The following is a 17,867-nucleotide window of genomic DNA, read 5'->3' on the forward strand; positions in this document are numbered from 1 at the left end:
AAACTGACTAAAGATGAAGACGATGAGACAGGATTAAACCTTCTTTGATACCATGAAGAATTTGAAGAAAAATATGAAGAATTTGAAGACAAACTATGGAGGAACACCTCAATTCATTCTGTGATACCTTCCTTTACAATGAATGAAAGCATAAATAAATAGCCTACAGATATGAGACAATTCCGGAATGGAATTTCCCTTACATGGAAAGTGAATAAACTCTTACATGGGAAGTGAATAAACTACTCTTACATGGAAAGTGAATAAGCTACCTTGCTAGAATTACTCCTAAGAATAAACTCTTACATGGGAAGTGAATAAACTACCTTGTTAGAATTACTCCTAAATCAATTATAATAAAGGCTGTACATTACACTAATTAGGGAAGTAAACAAAGGATGCTGGCTTGATTTCCAACATAAATAATCATCAAGTTTACTTTGAAGGAGATGCTCAACCTTCCTCAGGTGGAGGCATCCAACTGACCAGAAACGAGCAGGGTAAAGGAATGGATTATAGTTGGGGTCGAGCCATCTATGGTGAGCAGTTGTATCTCTGGGATCCTAACTCCAGAAATCTAACTGATTTAACTACCAACTTCTCCTTTGTCATTGATTCACTTAACAGCAGTTCATATGCTGATGGCCTCACCTTCTTCCTTAACGACACCCAATTGCCTTCACGTGTGTGGGGAGAAAACATCGGTCTCACGGAGTTTAACGTGACAAATACAACTGCAATTCATTTTGTCGTAGTGGAGTTTGATACATTTTCGAACACGGGAAAAAGGGATCCGGTGAGTGATCATGTTGGAATTGATATTAACTCCATGATATCTGTCAAAACAGTGAACTGGTCCAGCAATATAAAGGAAGGAAAGCTAAATCATGTTTCCATCTGTTATACTTCTAGTTCACAAAATCTGAGTGTTGTTCTAATCACTGAGTTTATGGGCGATCGAACTACCTCCCAAAGCCTCTACTACAAAGTTGATCTGAGAGAATACTTGCCAGAATTCGTTAATATTGGCTTCTCAGGAGCAACAGGAAGAGCATTCCAGAAAAACAACATTCACTCATGGAATTTCAGTTCAACTTTGCAACCTCCTAGTCCTGTAGAACCAGGAGATGGAAAGAATGGAAAGAAAACAGGATTTGTGGTGGGATTGAGTGTTTGTGCAGTTGTTGTAGTATGTGGGTTGGGATTGGTTTGGCATCACTTGCGGAAGAAGAGGAATAGTGGGGGAGAAGATGATACTGACTCTGACCCAACCATGGACGAAGACTTTGAAAAGGGTATTGGACTTGGGAAATTTTCCTTCCAAGAATTGGCTCTTGCAACCAGTAACTTTGCAGAGGAGGAAAAGCTTGGAGAGGGAGGGTTCGGTGGGGTCTATAGAGGCTTCTTAAGGAAACTGAACTCTTACGTTGTAATTAAGAGAGTATCAAGGGGGTCCATGATTACTACTCAAAAAGTGCTATTTGATAGCCTTTAATTAATCCTTTTTAACACTTTTGAGTAGTAGTTTAGGCCTTTTAACTCAATTGACATGTTAAGGATCCTTTAAAGCAATTTTGATCACTTTGTGTAAGTTTTGGTGTTTTTGTTAGTATTTTGATCACCAAAGCAAGTCAAGAATGAGGAGAGCTATGAGGAATCTTGGGCAAAGTTTAGAATTCAATTGCCAAGAGTGAATCCGGATTGCAAGGAGAAAAAGCAAAGAGAATCTGTCATGAAGCCTATTCTTGATGACAGTCGTAGCAGCCACTTTTGGAGCACTTTCTGAAGTCTAAATGATGCAAGCTATATACCATTTCAAAGCTCAGGAAGTCAACAATCCAATGCTTCAAACGGTGCGCGATTTGGAGTTGAAACGAAGAAGTTGCAGCCATTACAAGCCAGTCACTCTGAAGTGCTGCGGAATCAACCTTTTGTTGCGAGAATTTCGCAACACTTTTGTACAGTAAGGTGTTTCTCCTTCTGACGATGCACGAACCATGCCGCGAGAGGGAAGCTAGAAACTTCAAGATGGAAGCCAACTTTGCAGCCTGGTGAAGATAGCTCGGTCTTGCGAAATAATTTCGCAGCCCTCTTGGGTGTCTGCGAAATTTCGCAGACACCACTTTTCTCCTGCGAAATGGCTCCTGAAGCCTCCCGAAGCTTGCTACCGACATTGGGAGATATTTTCCATTAGATTTTTGTTGTCTAAATCCCAAAATACTCCTTGTAAACCACCAATTACATGATTCCTTAGTTTTTAAGTTAGTAAAAAGACCAAATATCTTTGTAACAATTAGTTTTATATTTTGTTGATATAAATACCTCTCGGGAGCCTGTTCTCGGGGAGGAGTTCCTTCTGTAACCTTTTGGTAAGCAAGTAAAGTATTTTCTTTCTACTGCCTTACCTTCTCACTTTGTATTTTCATTTTATTTCTAAGTTATGAATTCTTTGAGGAGTTTTCCCCAGAGAATGAGTAACTAAACCTCCAATTCCTTGGAGCTAAGGTTGCCGGGGAAGGTTCCAAGTGCAAAAATGCAAAACTCTGTGGTTTTAGCTAATAATGAAGAGGAAGTGAAATCCTTTAGTGATTTCAATGTTTTTAGTTAACTTAAAACACTTTGGAGTCACCTAGGCCAACACTTGGTAAGGCAAGTGATTTCCAACCGTGGAAATGCACTAGTTTACCCCTTGCGAGCCTCTGGTAGGTGACTTCAAGGTAGGATTTTCTGGAATTACCAACACTTGGTAAGCTTTTGGACTCCTAGGAGACATCCATTAGTTATCTCTTGCGAGTTTGTGAAGGGAAGTCCAAGGTTAAAGATCACCTTGAATGGTAAGTGCTCGTGAGAGGCATGAACCATTGCAAGTTGTATCAGTGAGAGAATTAAAGTGAAATCTAATTGAAGGAGTCTCTGTACATCACCGGTTAGAGAATTGACTATAAGTTGAATCTCTAATGCGAGGAAATGAACCATCTGACCGGAGCTATGTCTTTTGCATGAGGAACCACCCCAGTGAACCTAAATCTCCAAGGAATGCTTTTCTTCCTAAATTATTCCAAACTTCTGTTAAGTTAGTTAGTTTAAGTCTCAACCTTTACCAATCAAAGTTTGTGTTTTATTTCTTAAACTAACCGTGAAATGAAACAAAACCAATTCACTTGGAATTGGTATCCTTGATTGCTTGCAAATCATTCCCAGTGAACGATCCTTAGAGCCACTATACTATAGTAGCTTTGTATTTGCTACCCTAGTGTATGGTGTTATAGGTATAAATTTTGTTGATCACTTCCTCAATCAAGGAGCACCAGCTGAACACAAATCAGCTGAGACACCAATTGGGCATGAGTCAAATGGCGCCGCTGCCGGGGAGTGAGTGTCAAGTTCATTGTGATACCATTTTTGAGCACTTGTGATTTTCATCACAAGTTGGTAAAGTTTCTTTCACTTTACTAATTTTCATTCTTTCTTAGTTAATTTATAATCTAAGTTTATCTTTTTAAATTTAGTCTAGTTTAATTTTGCTGTTGTAGTCCTCTGTTTTTGTGTCCTCTGTTTTTCATTTTTTTAGTTGCAGCTGAATACTAGTTGTGTATGCCAAAGTGGATACGAGACATTGGAGGTAGGCTTGTTAAGTGTGATACACCTCAGAAAGGAGAATTTGAAGTAATCTTGAATATCATGGAGGCTGCACCTGAAGATCAGCATAGTCACCAAGGTCGTCAAGACAATCTCAATGAATTCAGATCAATGAGGGACCGTATGCATCCACCTCGTATGAGTGCACCATCATGTATAGTGCCCCCTACAGAGCAGCTAGTGATCAGACCATATCTTGTTCCACTTCTACCAACTTTCCATGGGATGGAAAGTGAGAATCCGTATGCACACATCAAGGAATTTGAAGATGTTTGTAATACATTCCAAGAGGGAGGAGCTTCAATTGACTTGATGAGGCTTAAGTTATTTCCTTTTACTTTAAAGGATAAGGCCAAAATTTGGCTTAATTCTTTAAGGCCTAGGAGTATCCGCTCTTGGACTGATTTACAAGCTGAGTTCCTCAAGAAATTTTTTCCTACTCATAGAACAAATGGCTTGAAAAGGCAAATTTCAAACTTCTCAGCTAAAGAGAATGAGAAATTCTATGAGTGTTGGGAGAGATACATGGAAGCTATAAATGCTTGTCCTCACCATGGCTTTGATACTTGGCTATTGGTGAGCTATTTCTATGATGGTATGTCATCCTCAATGAAGCAACTCCTCGAGACAATGTGTGGAGGAGATTTCATGAGCAAAAATCCAGAGGAAGCTATGGATTTCTTGAGCTATGTAGCTGATGTTTCAAGGGGATGGGATGAACCAACCAAAGGAGAAGTGGGAAAAATGAAGTCTCAGTTGAATGCTTATAATGCAAAAGCTGGGATGTATAATTTGAAAGAAGATGATGACATGAAAGCAAAGTTGGCAGCTATGACAAGAAGATTGGAGGAGCTGGAGCTGAAAAGAATGCATGAAGTGCAAGCTGTTGCTGAAGCACCAGTGCAAGTGAAGTTGTGTCCCAATTGTCAATCGTTTGAACATCTGGTGGAGGAGTGCCCTGCAATTTCAGCTGAAAGGGAAATGTATAGAGATCAAGCAAATGTTGTTGGACAATTCAGGCCCAATAACAATGCTCCATATGGAAATACCTACAATTCAAGTTGGAGGAATCATCCAAATTTCTCATGGAAGGCCAGAGCAACTCAATACCAACAGCCGGATCCACCATCTCAGCAATCTTCAAGTATTGAACAAATAATAGCTAATCTCAGCAAGGTAGTGGGAGATTTTGTGGGAAAGCAAGAAGCCACCAATGCTCGAGTGGATCAAAGAATGGACAGAGTTGATCAAAGAATGGACAGAATGGAGAGTATGTTGAACAAAAGAATGGATGGAATGCAAAATGATATGAATCAAAAATTTGATAACATCCAATATTCCATTTCAAGGCTTACAAATTTGAATACACTGCAAGAAAAAGGAAGATTTCCTTCTCAACCTAACCAAAATCCCAAAGGTGTCCATGAAGTAGAAAGCCTTGAGGGAGAATCATCACAGGTGAAAGATGTCAAAGCCTTGATCACTCTAAGGAGTGGTAAGAAAATTGAGCAGCCAACACCCAAGCCACATGTTGAGAAAGAAGAAGAGATGAAGAAAGGGAAGGAAATGGAAGATAAAGGCAGTGAGATCAGTGAAGAAAAGAAGGACTCTGATGCAACAATCAAAGCAATTCCAGAGAAAGAGCTTCTGAAGGAAGAAATGTTGAAGAAATCAACTTCTCCACCTTTTCCTCAAGCATTACATGGGAAAAAGGGGGTTAGAAATGCAGCTGAAATCCTGGAAGTATTGAGGCAAGTGAAAGTTAATATTCCACTGCTGGATATGATCAAACAAGTTCCAACGTATGCAAAATTCCTAAAGGACTTGTGTACTATCAAAAGAGGGTTGACTGTAAACAAGAAAGCCTTCTTGACTGAGCAAGTAAGTGCAATCTTACAGTGTAAGTCTCCTTTGAAGTATAAAGACCCTGGAAGTCCTACCATTTCAGTCATGATTGGAGGAAAGGTAGTGGAGAAAGCCTTGCTAGACTTGGGAGCAAGTGTGAATTTGCTTCCATACTCTGTCTACAAGCAACTGGGCCTTGGAGAGTTGAAGCCAACAGCAATCACTTTATCTTTGGCAGATAGATCAGTGAAAATTCCAAGAGGAGTAATTGAGGATGTATTGGTTCAAGTGGATAATTTCTACTATCCTGTAGATTTTGTTGTTCTTGATACTGATCCAACTGTGAAGGAAGCTAATTTAGTTCCTATCATCCTTGGAAGGCCATTTCTTGCAACTTCAAATGCAATCATCAACTGTAGAAATGGGCTTATGCAACTCACTTTTGGTAATATGACCCTGGATCTCAATATTTTCTATATGTCTAAAAAGCAAATCACTCCAGAAGAAGAAGAAGGACCAGAAGAGCTATGTATAATTGATACTTTGGTGGAGGAGCACTGCAATCAGCATATGCAAGACAAGTTGAGTGAAAGTCTTGTGGATATTGAGGAAGGTTTTTCTGAATCTCCTATTGGGCTTGCTACTCTACAAAGTTGGAGAAAGATAGAAGGAATTCTACCTCTGTTCAATGAAGAAGAGGAGGCAGCTGTTGAAGAAGAAATTCCAAAACTCAATCTGAAGCCTTTACCTGTGGAGCTGAAATATACATACCTTGAAGCAAATAATCAATGTCCTGTTGTGATATCTTCATCTCTGACCAGTCATCAAGAGAATTGTTTAATGGAAGTTCTCAGGAGGTGTAAGAAAGCAATAGGATGGCAAATATCTGATTTGAAAGGCATTAGTCCTTTAGTTTGTACTCATCATATATATATGGAGGAGGAAGCAAAGCCAATTCGTCAATTTCAAAGAAGGTTGAATCCTCATCTACAAGAGGTGGTGCGAGCTGAGGTGCTGAAGCTACTTCAAGCAGGAATCATTTACCCTATATCTGATAGCCCTTGGGTGAGTCCTACTCAAGTGGTACCAAAGAAGTCAGGGATCACAGTGATTCAAAATGAGAAAGGGGAAGAAATTACTACACGCCTCACTTCAGGTTGGAGGGTGTGTATTGATTATAGAAAGCTGAATGCTGTCACCAGGAAGGATCATTTTCCATTGCCATTTATTGATCAAGTGCTGGAGAGAGTCTCTGGACATCCATTCTATTGTTTCTTGGATGGGTATTCAGGGTATTTTCAAATTGAAATTGATTTGGCAGATCAGGAAAAGACCACTTTTACATGTCCATTTGGAACATTTGCTTATAGAAGAATGCCTTTTGGGTTATGCAATGCACCTGCTACATTTCAAAGATGCATGTTGAGTATTTTCAGTGATATGGTGGAGAGAATTATGGAGGTTTTCATGGATGACATCACCGTATATGGAGGTACATTTGAGGAGTGCTTGGTTAATTTGGAAGCAGTTCTTCATAGATGCATTGAAAAAGATTTGGTGCTGAATTGGGAAAAATGCCATTTTATGGTACGTCAAGGAATTGTCCTTGGCCATATCATCTCTGAAAGAGGCATTGAAGTTGATAAAGCAAAAGTGGAGCTTATTGCCAAATTACCATCTCCAACAACTGTGAAAGGAGTAAGGCAGTTCCTTGGCCATGCAGGGTTCTATAGGAGGTTTATAAAAGGTTTTTCTAGTCTTTCAAAACCTCTTTGTGAGCTGTTAGCTAAGGATACTAAGTTTATATGGGATGAAAGGTGTCAGCATAGCTTTGATCAACTGAAGAAGTTTTTAACAACAACTCCAATAGTGAGAGCCCCTAACTGGCAGTTACCTTTTGAACTGATGTGTGATGCCAGTGACTTTGCTATAGGAGCTGTGCTTGGCCAAAGAGAAGATGGGAAGCCCTATGTGATTTACTATGCAAGTAAAACACTAAATGAAGCTCAAAGGAACTACACAACTACAGAGAAAGAATTGTTAGCTGTGGTATTTGCTTTGGACAAATTTCGAGCTTATTTAGTGGGGTCTTTCATCATTGTGTTTACTGACCATTCAGCCTTGAAGTATTTATTGACAAAGCAAGATGCAAAAGCAAGGTTGATTAGATGGATTCTTTTGTTACAAGAATTCGATCTTCAAATCAAAGATAAGAAAGGAGTGGAGAATGTAGTAGCTGACCACTTGTCAAGGTTAGTTATAGCACATAATTCCCATCCCTTGCCTATCAATGATGATTTTCCTGAAGAATCACTCATGTTCCTAGTGAAAACTCCTTGGTATGCTCATATTGCTAATTATTTAGTAACTGGTGAAATTCCAAGTGAGTGGAATGCACAGGACAGGAAGCACTTCTTCGCCAAAATTCATTCTTATTATTGGGAAGAGCCCTTTCTCTTCAAGTATTGTGCAGATCAGATTATTAGGAAGTGTGTCCCTGAAGATGAGCAGCAAGGGATTCTATCTCATTGTCATGAGAATGCATGTGGAGGCCACTTTGCCTCTCAGAAAACAGCCATGAAGGTATTACAATCAGGGTTTACTTGGCCATCTCTTTTCAAAGATGCCCATATCATGTGTAGGAATTGTGATAAATGCCAAAGGCTTGGAAAGCTAACAAAAAGAAATCAAATGCCTATGAACCCCATTCTGATAGTTGAGATATTTGATGTTTGGGGCATTGACTTCATGGGACCTTTCCCAATGTCTTTTGGTAATTCTTACATCTTGGTGGGGGTGGATTACGTTTCTAAATGGGTTGAGGCAATCCCCTGTAAACAAAATGATCACAGGGTGGTTCTCAAGTTTCTTAAAGAGAACATTTTCTCAAGATTTGGGGTGCCCAAGGCCATAATCAGTGATGGAGGTGCTCATTTTTGTAACAAACCTTTTGAAGCTCTGTTATCCAAGTATGGAGTGAAGCATAAGGTGGCCACACCTTATCATCCTCAGACTTCTGGGCAAGTTGAGCTAGCTAACAGGGAAATCAAGAACATCTTGATGAAAGTGGTGAATTCCAACAGAAAAGATTGGTCTATTAGGCTTCATGACTCATTGTGGGCATATAGAACAGCTTATAAGACTATTCTAGGGATGTCTCCCTATCGTCTTGTCTATGGCAAAGCATGCCATCTCCCTGTGGAAGTTGAATACAAAGCTTGGTGGGCCATAAAGAAGCTGAACATGGATCTGATTAAGGCCGGAGAAAAGAGATTTCTAGACCTTAATGAGATGGAGGAATTGAGAAATAATGCTTATATCAATTCCAAAGTTGCAAAACAGAGGATGAAGAAGTGGCATGATCAACTCATCTCCAACAAGGAATTTCAGGAAGGGCAAAAAGTTCTGATGTATGACACAAGACTCCATATCTTTCCTGGGAAGCTCAAGTCAAGGTGGATTGGTCCATTTGTTATTCACCGAGTATATTCCAATGGAGTGGTGGACTTATTGAATTCCAATGGCAAGGACAGTTTTAGAGTCAATGGCTATCGTCTTAAGCCGTTCATGGAGTCATTCAAATCAGAAAAGGAGGCAATCAACCTCCTTGAACCTCAAAAAGCCTAAGGGAAATGGGTTTGCTGGACGTGGTTTTACCACAGTCCAAAATTTTTGTAAATTTTGTAAATTTTCAAGTTGTTTCCATGCTTTTGATTTTAGTTTTTGATCTTAAATCATGTTTTTAGGTGTGTTTTAATCGTTTTAAATGATCCCAGGTGGAAGAAATTTCAAGGAAATTGAAAAGAAAAAAATCGGGCCGAAATTGGAGCCGAAACAGAGCAAAAACAGGGGAAAAACAGAGCTCTGCGAAATTTCGCAGGGTGAAGGAAACTTCTGCGAAATTGGCATTTTGCTGCCAACCCATTCCGCAGCACTGTAGAAGCCTCTGCGAGTGTGTTTCGCAATTGCGAAAGTGGATTTGGCACACGAGTGCCACTTCGCAGAACAGTGGCATCAATTTCGCAGCTGCGAAACGCGTTGCGAAATGAAAAAGCGTGATTTCGCACCAAAAGTCCTATTCCGCAGGGCATTTCGCAATTGCGAAAGTGGTTTTGGCACACGAGTGCCACTTCGCAGCACAGTGACATCAATTTCGCAGCTGCGAAACTCACTGCGAAGTTGCTGCGAAAATGGCAAGTTGCTGCGAAATTGCCGTTTTGTTGCGGAACTTAAACTGACCCCTGGGCTTCCGTTTTTCCTATTTATACCGGTCAAAAATGCTGCGAAAAGGGTTTCAAAAATCAGAGAGCCATTTTCGCAGCCCCTTCATCTTCTTCGCCAAGCCACGCCGTCCGTTTCTCCGGTCGTCTTCTCCGCTTAGCAACGCCGGCCAAAGATCGATATCTCTAAAATGGCACGAACGCGAGGAGCAAAATCTTCATCTCCTTCGAACCGCAAAAGGAGTCTGCGAAAGGAGCCAAGTCCAGGCTCTGTTCCAGAACCTGCTCCCCAGCCTTCGCCGTCGAGACCACAACCTTCTCCAGTGAAGCCGGCGCCACCAAAGCCGCCGGCAAGGCGATATTTAACAAGATCAGGCGGTCAGCCATTGAAGAAGAAGCCCAGGGTTGAGAGCTCTGAGCCAATTGATTTGACTGAGCAATCCCCTGAGAAATCCCCAAAGCTAACACCGGTTCAATCTCCGGTATCTTCACCAAATCCTTCACCGGTTCAAACTCCAGTGCCGTCAACGGTTCCCTCGCCAATTCCCTCACCTGAAGCAACTCCAATTTCATCGCCGGTACCATCTCCGGCACCCCAAGAAAAAGCTCAGGAGCCTCCAGCGCCAATTCCAGAGCCCCAAATTGCAGCTGAAGCACCTCTGGAAGAAGTGATCCGAAGGCCATTGCTCCCCCAGCCCCCAATCGAAGGAAACTTGGATTGTCGAACACGGGCATTCCATTCTGAATTGAGCTTCGACTTAGCAGCATTCAGAGTGAGGCCAGAGCTTGCCCAATCCTTCCAGCTGCTGAGGAGATATCATATGGAGCATCTGCTAGCTCCAAGGGATTTTTTCTATCCCCGGGTAGTCACGGACTTCTACCAGACCATGACAACCAAAGAAGTAAGAAATCCAACTCTGATCCATTTCATAATTGATGGTAGACATGGTATTTTGGGAGCAAGACACATTGCTGAAGCTCTGCAAATTCCTTTTGAGCCAACCCAATTTGACAATTTTAAAGCTTGGACAAATCCAACTGAGTTAGAGATGGTTAGCACCCTGTCCAGAGGAGCTGCCAATCGGTCACACCTGTTGAGGGGGGAGCTACCTCCAGTGATGTTTTTGATTGATGCCTTTTTGAGGCATAATATCTATCCCCTGCAGCATTGGACCCAAAGAAGGGGAGTTCTCTTGGAAGCTCTATACAAGATGTCTGAAGGATTCTTCTTTGGGCCTCATCATCTGATCATGGCAGCTCTTCTATACTTTGAGGAGAAGGTTCACAAGAAGAAGCTTCAAAGAGCAGATTGCATTCCACTCCTCTTCCCAAGGCTGCTATGCCAAGTTTTGGAGCATCTCGGATACCCCTCTGAGCCTCAGCAGGAAAGAAAGAGAATATGCCGTGAGCCATTTACCCTTGATAAATGGAATAATATGACGGCCTACAAAATTGATCAGCCTGGGCAGCCTCAACCAGCAGCAAGGAGAGCCTCCCCAAGACATCCACCTGAAGGTATTACACTTGCTACTCCTGCCATCCCTCGAGCTTCACCAGCTGCACCTGCTCCATCACAGCCATCCACATCAGCTGAGCCGAGGATGGCCATCCCTATATCCGAATATCGAGAGCTGTGCCGAGCATTAGAGACTCTTACAGCTTCCCAGAGCAATCTTGCTCAGGAATTGGCAGCCATCAAAGCATGCCAGGAGCAGATGTTAGCCTCTCAGGCTCAACAAGCTGCCATCCTAAGGCAGCTTCAAGTCCATTTCGATCTGCCACAAGCTGTAGAGCCCTCCATTCCTACTCCACCAGAGCCACACTCTCAGCCTTCAGAGTCTCAAGCTCCAGAGCCTGAAGCCCCAGCTGATCCACCTACAGAGGAGGCAGATCCTTCTGCTTAGCACCATCACCCCACTCATCAGACATTATATATATTTGCTATTTATGTTTTTATGCATGTTTGTTTTGTTTTAGTTAAAATGAAATCCCAGTATTTAGGTATATATATGGGATTCCTTGTGTTACTTGTTTTTAGCATTGTAATTAAATGAACTCAAAGTAATACAAGTTGAATTTTTCTTGTTAAAAGTTAGCATTAAGTTCTCCTTATTTCCTTTTCTCACATATTCTATTCTTTTTGAAACATGTGGTTTTCCCCAATCAATATTCGAATTTGCTATCAGCATGGAGGTACCACTTCCTCCCTTTTATTACAGTCACTCAAATCACATTGAGGACAATGCTCAGTTCGGTTGGGGGGTATGAGGAAGGAAGTATTCTAAACCTTTTTGGTATTGCAATTATATTGGTTAATTAGTTGTAGTTTTTACTTTTTACTCTAGTGTTACTCTATTCTCCATGAATTTTGAGGAAAAATTTTCAAATTAAACCAAGAAATTGAACTGTTGTTTTTCACTTGATTTAGAGTATGGATTATGCTTACTAAAGTGGTTCAATTGTTGAAACTTCTACTGAAATTGAATTGAGTTCTTCTACTTTAAGCTATCCACACACTGTGCACATTAGTTTCCGATTATAAGATGAAAAGCTATTTCCCTCTTGACTTAGGATAATTTTGAGACTTGGTATATTTGACCTCATTTGATAAAAATTGAAACACCCTGCAAAAGGCCAATGAGCCTTTGAAATAAAGAAAGTTGTTTGCTTGCCTTGAAACCCGAGCAAGGTCTGAGGGGCATATGGTGAAAGCCTTTAAAGCCTGGTGCCCTAAGCCTTAATTGGTTGGGAGTCACTGACCTCAATGCTCGTTACAAGGGTGAATAGGTAGAGTTAGCATATGGTAGATGCTTGGGTATTAGAAACTCATTCTTAAAAGTCCGGGGAAAAATCCGAGGAGTTAGTGGTTGAAAGATCCTTAAAACTTGGTGCCCTAAACCTTAATTGGTTGGGAGTCATCGATGGACCCCCATTACATGGACAAGTCAGAAAGAGTACCCCATAAAGCTGCCTTAAAAAAAAAAAAAAAAAAAAAAAAAAAAAAAAAAAAAAAAAAAAAAAAAAAAAAAAAAAAGATGAAAGTGTGTTCTTTTCTTATTGATTTTGGTCAGTTTGCTAAAGTGTTGAAAAGAGATAGGTTGGGGGGTGAGATTAGTAGCATTTTATTCTCGGAAGCTAAAGAACCAATACACATAGATTTTTGTGGAAGATTGAAGTTTAGTTCTTAGAAAGTGAAATGATTTTAAAACTTCAGTTTGCATAATGCACTCCCTTGATTGACAGTGTTTAGCATAGTTTGTTATGACTCTTGTTGAGATTTGGGTTTGTATTTCTTCAATGATTCATGTGAGAATTAGATCATCATGCCACTTGAGAATTATTTCCTTTCAGCATGATGTTGTAAATTGTAGATTAGTTTGCTATTTATTTTTAATTTTCTCTCCTCTATTGCTAAGGGACTAGCAATATGTCGGTTGGGGGGAGTGATTACTACTCAAAAAGTGCTATTTGATAGCCTTTAATTAATCCTTTTTAACACTTTTGAGTAGTAGTTTAGGCCTTTTAACTCAATTGACATGTTAAGGATCCTTTAAAGCAATTTTGATCACTTTGTGTAAGTTTTGGTGTTTTTGTTAGTATTTTGATCACCAAAGCAAGTCAAGAATGAGGAGAGCTATGAGGAATCTTGGGCAAAGTTTAGAATTCAATTGCCAAGAGTGAATCCGGATTGCAAGGAGAAAAAGCAAAGAGAATCTGTCATGAAGCCTATTCTTGATGACAGTCGTAGCAGCCACTTTTGGAGCACTTTCTGAAGTCTAAATGATGCAAGCTATATACCATTTCAAAGCTCAGGAAGTCAACAATCCAATGCTTCAAACGGTGCGCGATTTGGAGTTGAAACGAAGAAGTTGCAGCCATTACAAGCCAGTCACTCTGAAGTGCTGCGGAATCAACCTTTTGTTGCGAGAATTTCGCAACACTTTTGTACAGTAAGGTGTTTCTCCTTCTGACGATGCACGAACCATGCCGCGAGAGGGAAGCTAGAAACTTCAAGATGGAAGCCAACTTTGCAGCCTGGTGAAGATAGCTCGGTCTTGCGAAATAATTTCGCAGCCCTCTTGGGTGTCTGCGAAATTTCGCAGACACCACTTTTCTCCTGCGAAATGGCTCCTGAAGCCTCCCGAAGCTTGCTACCGACATTGGGAGATATTTTCCATTAGATTTTTGTTGTCTAAATCCCAAAATACTCCTTGTAAACCACCAATTACATGATTCCTTAGTTTTTAAGTTAGTAAAAAGACCAAATATCTTTGTAACAATTAGTTTTATATTTTGTTGATATAAATACCTCTCGGGAGCCTGTTCTCGGGGAGGAGTTCCTTCTGTAACCTTTTGGTAAGCAAGTAAAGTATTTTCTTTCTACTGCCTTACCTTCTCACTTTGTATTTTCATTTTATTTCTAAGTTATGAATTCTTTGAGGAGTTTTCCCCAGAGAATGAGTAACTAAACCTCCAATTCCTTGGAGCTAAGGTTGCCGGGGAAGGTTCCAAGTGCAAAAATGCAAAACTCTGTGGTTTTAGCTAATAATGAAGAGGAAGTGAAATCCTTTAGTGATTTCAATGTTTTTAGTTAACTTAAAACACTTTGGAGTCACCTAGGCCAACACTTGGTAAGGCAAGTGATTTCCAACCGTGGAAATGCACTAGTTTACCCCTTGCGAGCCTCTGGTAGGTGACTTCAAGGTAGGATTTTCTGGAATTACCAACACTTGGTAAGCTTTTGGACTCCTAGGAGACATCCATTAGTTATCTCTTGCGAGTTTGTGAAGGGAAGTCCAAGGTTAAAGATCACCTTGAATGGTAAGTGCTCGTGAGAGGCATGAACCATTGCAAGTTGTATCAGTGAGAGAATTAAAGTGAAATCTAATTGAAGGAGTCTCTGTACATCACCGGTTAGAGAATTGACTATAAGTTGAATCTCTAATGCGAGGAAATGAACCATCTGACCGGAGCTATGTCTTTTGCATGAGGAACCACCCCAGTGAACCTAAATCTCCAAGGAATGCTTTTCTTCCTAAATTATTCCAAACTTCTGTTAAGTTAGTTAGTTTAAGTCTCAACCTTTACCAATCAAAGTTTGTGTTTTATTTCTTAAACTAACCGTGAAATGAAACAAAACCAATTCACTTGGAATTGGTATCCTTGATTGCTTGCAAATCATTCCCAGTGAACGATCCTTAGAGCCACTATACTATAGTAGCTTTGTATTTGCTACCCTAGTGTATGGTGTTATAGGTATAAATTTTGTTGATCACTTCCTCAATCAAGGAGCACCAGCTGAACACAAATCAGCTGAGACACCAATTGGGCATGAGTCAGTCCAAACAAGGGATGAAGGAGTATGCATTTGAAGTGAAGATCATCAGTCCATTGAGGCATCAGAACTTGGTGCAGCTCATGGGCTGGTGCCATAACAAAAGAGAGCTCGTATTGGTTTGTGAGCTCATTCCAAATGGCAACTTAAGCTCCTGTCTTTTGGAAGAAAAAACCCTGCTAACATGGGCAATGAGGTATAAAATTGCTCTTGGCTTGGCCTCTTCGTTGCTCTACCTACATGAAGAATGGGAACAATGTGTGGCACATAGGGATATCAAATCGAGTAATGTGATGTTGGACTCAGATTTCAATGCCAAGCTTGGAGATTTTGGACTAGCCAGGCTTGTTGATCATGGGAAAGGGTCACAAACCACAGTTTTAGCTGGAACATGGGATACATGGCTCCTGAATGTCTCATGACAGGCAAGGCCAATAAGGAAACTGATGTCTATACTTTTGGGATTGTTGCCTTAGAAATCTGCTGTGGGAGAAGTCCTGTGGAACCAATAGCTAAAGAGAAGCAGATCAGATTGGTGGAATGGGTCTGGGACCTCTATGGATTAGGAAAGCTTTTCGATGACGCTGATCTAAGACTATCCAATGATTTTGATGAATAACAAATGGAACGATTGATGATTTTTGGGCTTTGGTGTGCTCACCCAGATTGCGATCTTCGACCTTCAATAAGGCAAGCAATTAATGTCCTTAATTTGGAAGCTTCACTACCAAGGCTTCCTTTAAAAATGTTTGTGCCAATGTATTATTCTCCTCTAGTGCTACAAACAATATCGGGTGGCGCCACCATCTCTGAGAGCAGCCACACCCAGTTTTCCGACTTCTCAAACAACACAACCTCATCATCAAAGCTCTTTGAATCTCCTAGTTCAGCCTCTACTCCATCTGTATCCCTTTTGCACTGTCATGTGAAGTAATTTTAATTAATTTATTTAAAGATATTTTGGTTTATTGAGTTAGTTCAAATAACCAGTAGTGGTGGGCTAGAGAGTGGATAACGTGAGCTATTCTTTAGCTAGCTATTGTTTAGTAATTGTTGTTGTTTAATCTCTAATTTGTTGAGTTTGTTAAGTTATAAATTTCCTTAGTCTTGAGCAATAAAATCATTAGATGAAAATTTTCCAAAAACATGTCTTTGTTTTCTACTTTCCAAATTCTTTCAATTCTGCTCATATTTTGTCTTAGCAACATAGCTCGAGGGCGAGGGAGGGGACGGGATCATGCCATTAACTTAGAACATGACAAAGTGGTATCAGAGCTAGTTATGGCTGACGATCAACGACTCCAAAGGCATGAAAATCAGGTTGAGAACCTGAGTTCAGGTCGAGAACCTGAGTTCAGGTCAAGAAAGGCTCCTTAAGCAAATGGAAGAACCAGTAGGGGCAATGAACTCCCTATTCAACTTGCCAGAAGAAGGGTCCATCAATAGGAATTAGGGACCACATGGACAGGGTGGTGCTGGGTATGCAGGTGGACTAGTGGTTCCTAAGCTTGCAAAGCTTGATTTTCCTTGCTATGATGGCTCGGAAGATCCAACTCTATGGATTTGCCGCGCAGAACAAGTCTTTGAATTTCAAGGGACATCATTGGAAGATCAAGTCAAATTAGCAACCTATCACTTGGAAAAAGATGCTCAATTGTGGTACCAACAATGGAAAAATCAAGGTCACTTGGTTACTTGGATGGAATGAAGGCGGGATTGCTAGAGAGGTTTGTTGTAACTGAATATGAAGATTCCTTTGGAGACTTATGCAAGCTTAAGCAGACAGGAACTATTTTCGACTATCAAACTCAATTTGAAAGGCTTCTAGCATGGGCCGACACTTTAACAAATAGACAAGAAGCTGAGTGTTTCATTAGTGGATTGAACGATGGGCTAAGGATGATGTAAGAGTCCAAAACCCTCAAAATTTGTCTACTACAATTAGGTTAGCATGTACTTATGAACTCAAAGCCCAAGAAGTGAGGCGCCCAACCAATTCTCCTCTTTAGTTCGCAACTCCAACAACCAACGGAACACCTTAACCCCTAGTGGTGCGAAAGGCACCAATCCAGAGAGAATTTTACCAATCCATAAATTATCTTCAACCGAACTCTAAAGGCGCCGATAGCAAGGGTTGTGCTACAACTGTGATGAAAACTATACAATGGGTCATATATGCAAGAAATCGTTCTTCATTAAACTAGAAGAAGAGAATGAAGAAGCCATAGAAGAAGACTATGTAGAAGAGACACTAGTTATCTCTTTACATGCCTTGGCTAGAGTCAATCTCCACAAACTATGCGGATCCACTCACAGATGGGTAAGACTTCACTGACAATTTTAATTGATTCTGGTTCCACTCATAATTTTTTGCATCACAAATTTGCCAAAATCATCGGACTTAAGTTGGAAAGGAGCTGTTTGTTTAGCTTGGTGGTTGCCAATGAGGAGAGGTTGTCAAGTCCTGGGCGTTGTAATGGAGTAAAATTATCCTTGCAAGGCATCCCAATTGAGGTAGATTTTTTCTTACTTCCTTCAGAAGGTTGTGATGTTATTCTAGGAGTACAACAGTTAGGTACTCTTGGTCCAATTTTGTGGGATTTTGGAAGAATGCAAATGCAATTCACTATAGCTGGGTGAAAGGTGTTGCTACAAGGTTCAACCTCCTCAGAACTTCGGGCTCTTGAATGTGATACTATTTTTAGAACATTGAGGCAAAGTGATGGTAGGGGAATTATCTTATAGCTTTGTGCAATCCGACATGAGCCTACAAATCATAAGGAGTTACTATCGGATGCAATGGCGCCATTGCTCATTGAGTTCAGTGA

At 40.6% G+C, this 17,867-nt stretch overlaps 1 pseudogene; it reads left to right on the forward strand.

Annotated features, from left to right (window-relative positions):
* The first annotated feature begins 508 nt into the window (after positions 1 to 508).
* Positions 509 to 16,416, forward strand: LOC100248059 (L-type lectin-domain containing receptor kinase IX.1-like; annotated as a pseudogene).
* The last annotated feature ends 1,451 nt before the right edge of the window (positions 16,417 to 17,867 follow it).

The sequence above is a fragment of the Vitis vinifera genome, chromosome 3 (assembly GCF_030704535.1).
Source record: "Vitis vinifera cultivar Pinot Noir 40024 chromosome 3, ASM3070453v1".
Taxonomy (NCBI): domain Eukaryota; kingdom Viridiplantae; phylum Streptophyta; class Magnoliopsida; order Vitales; family Vitaceae; genus Vitis; species Vitis vinifera.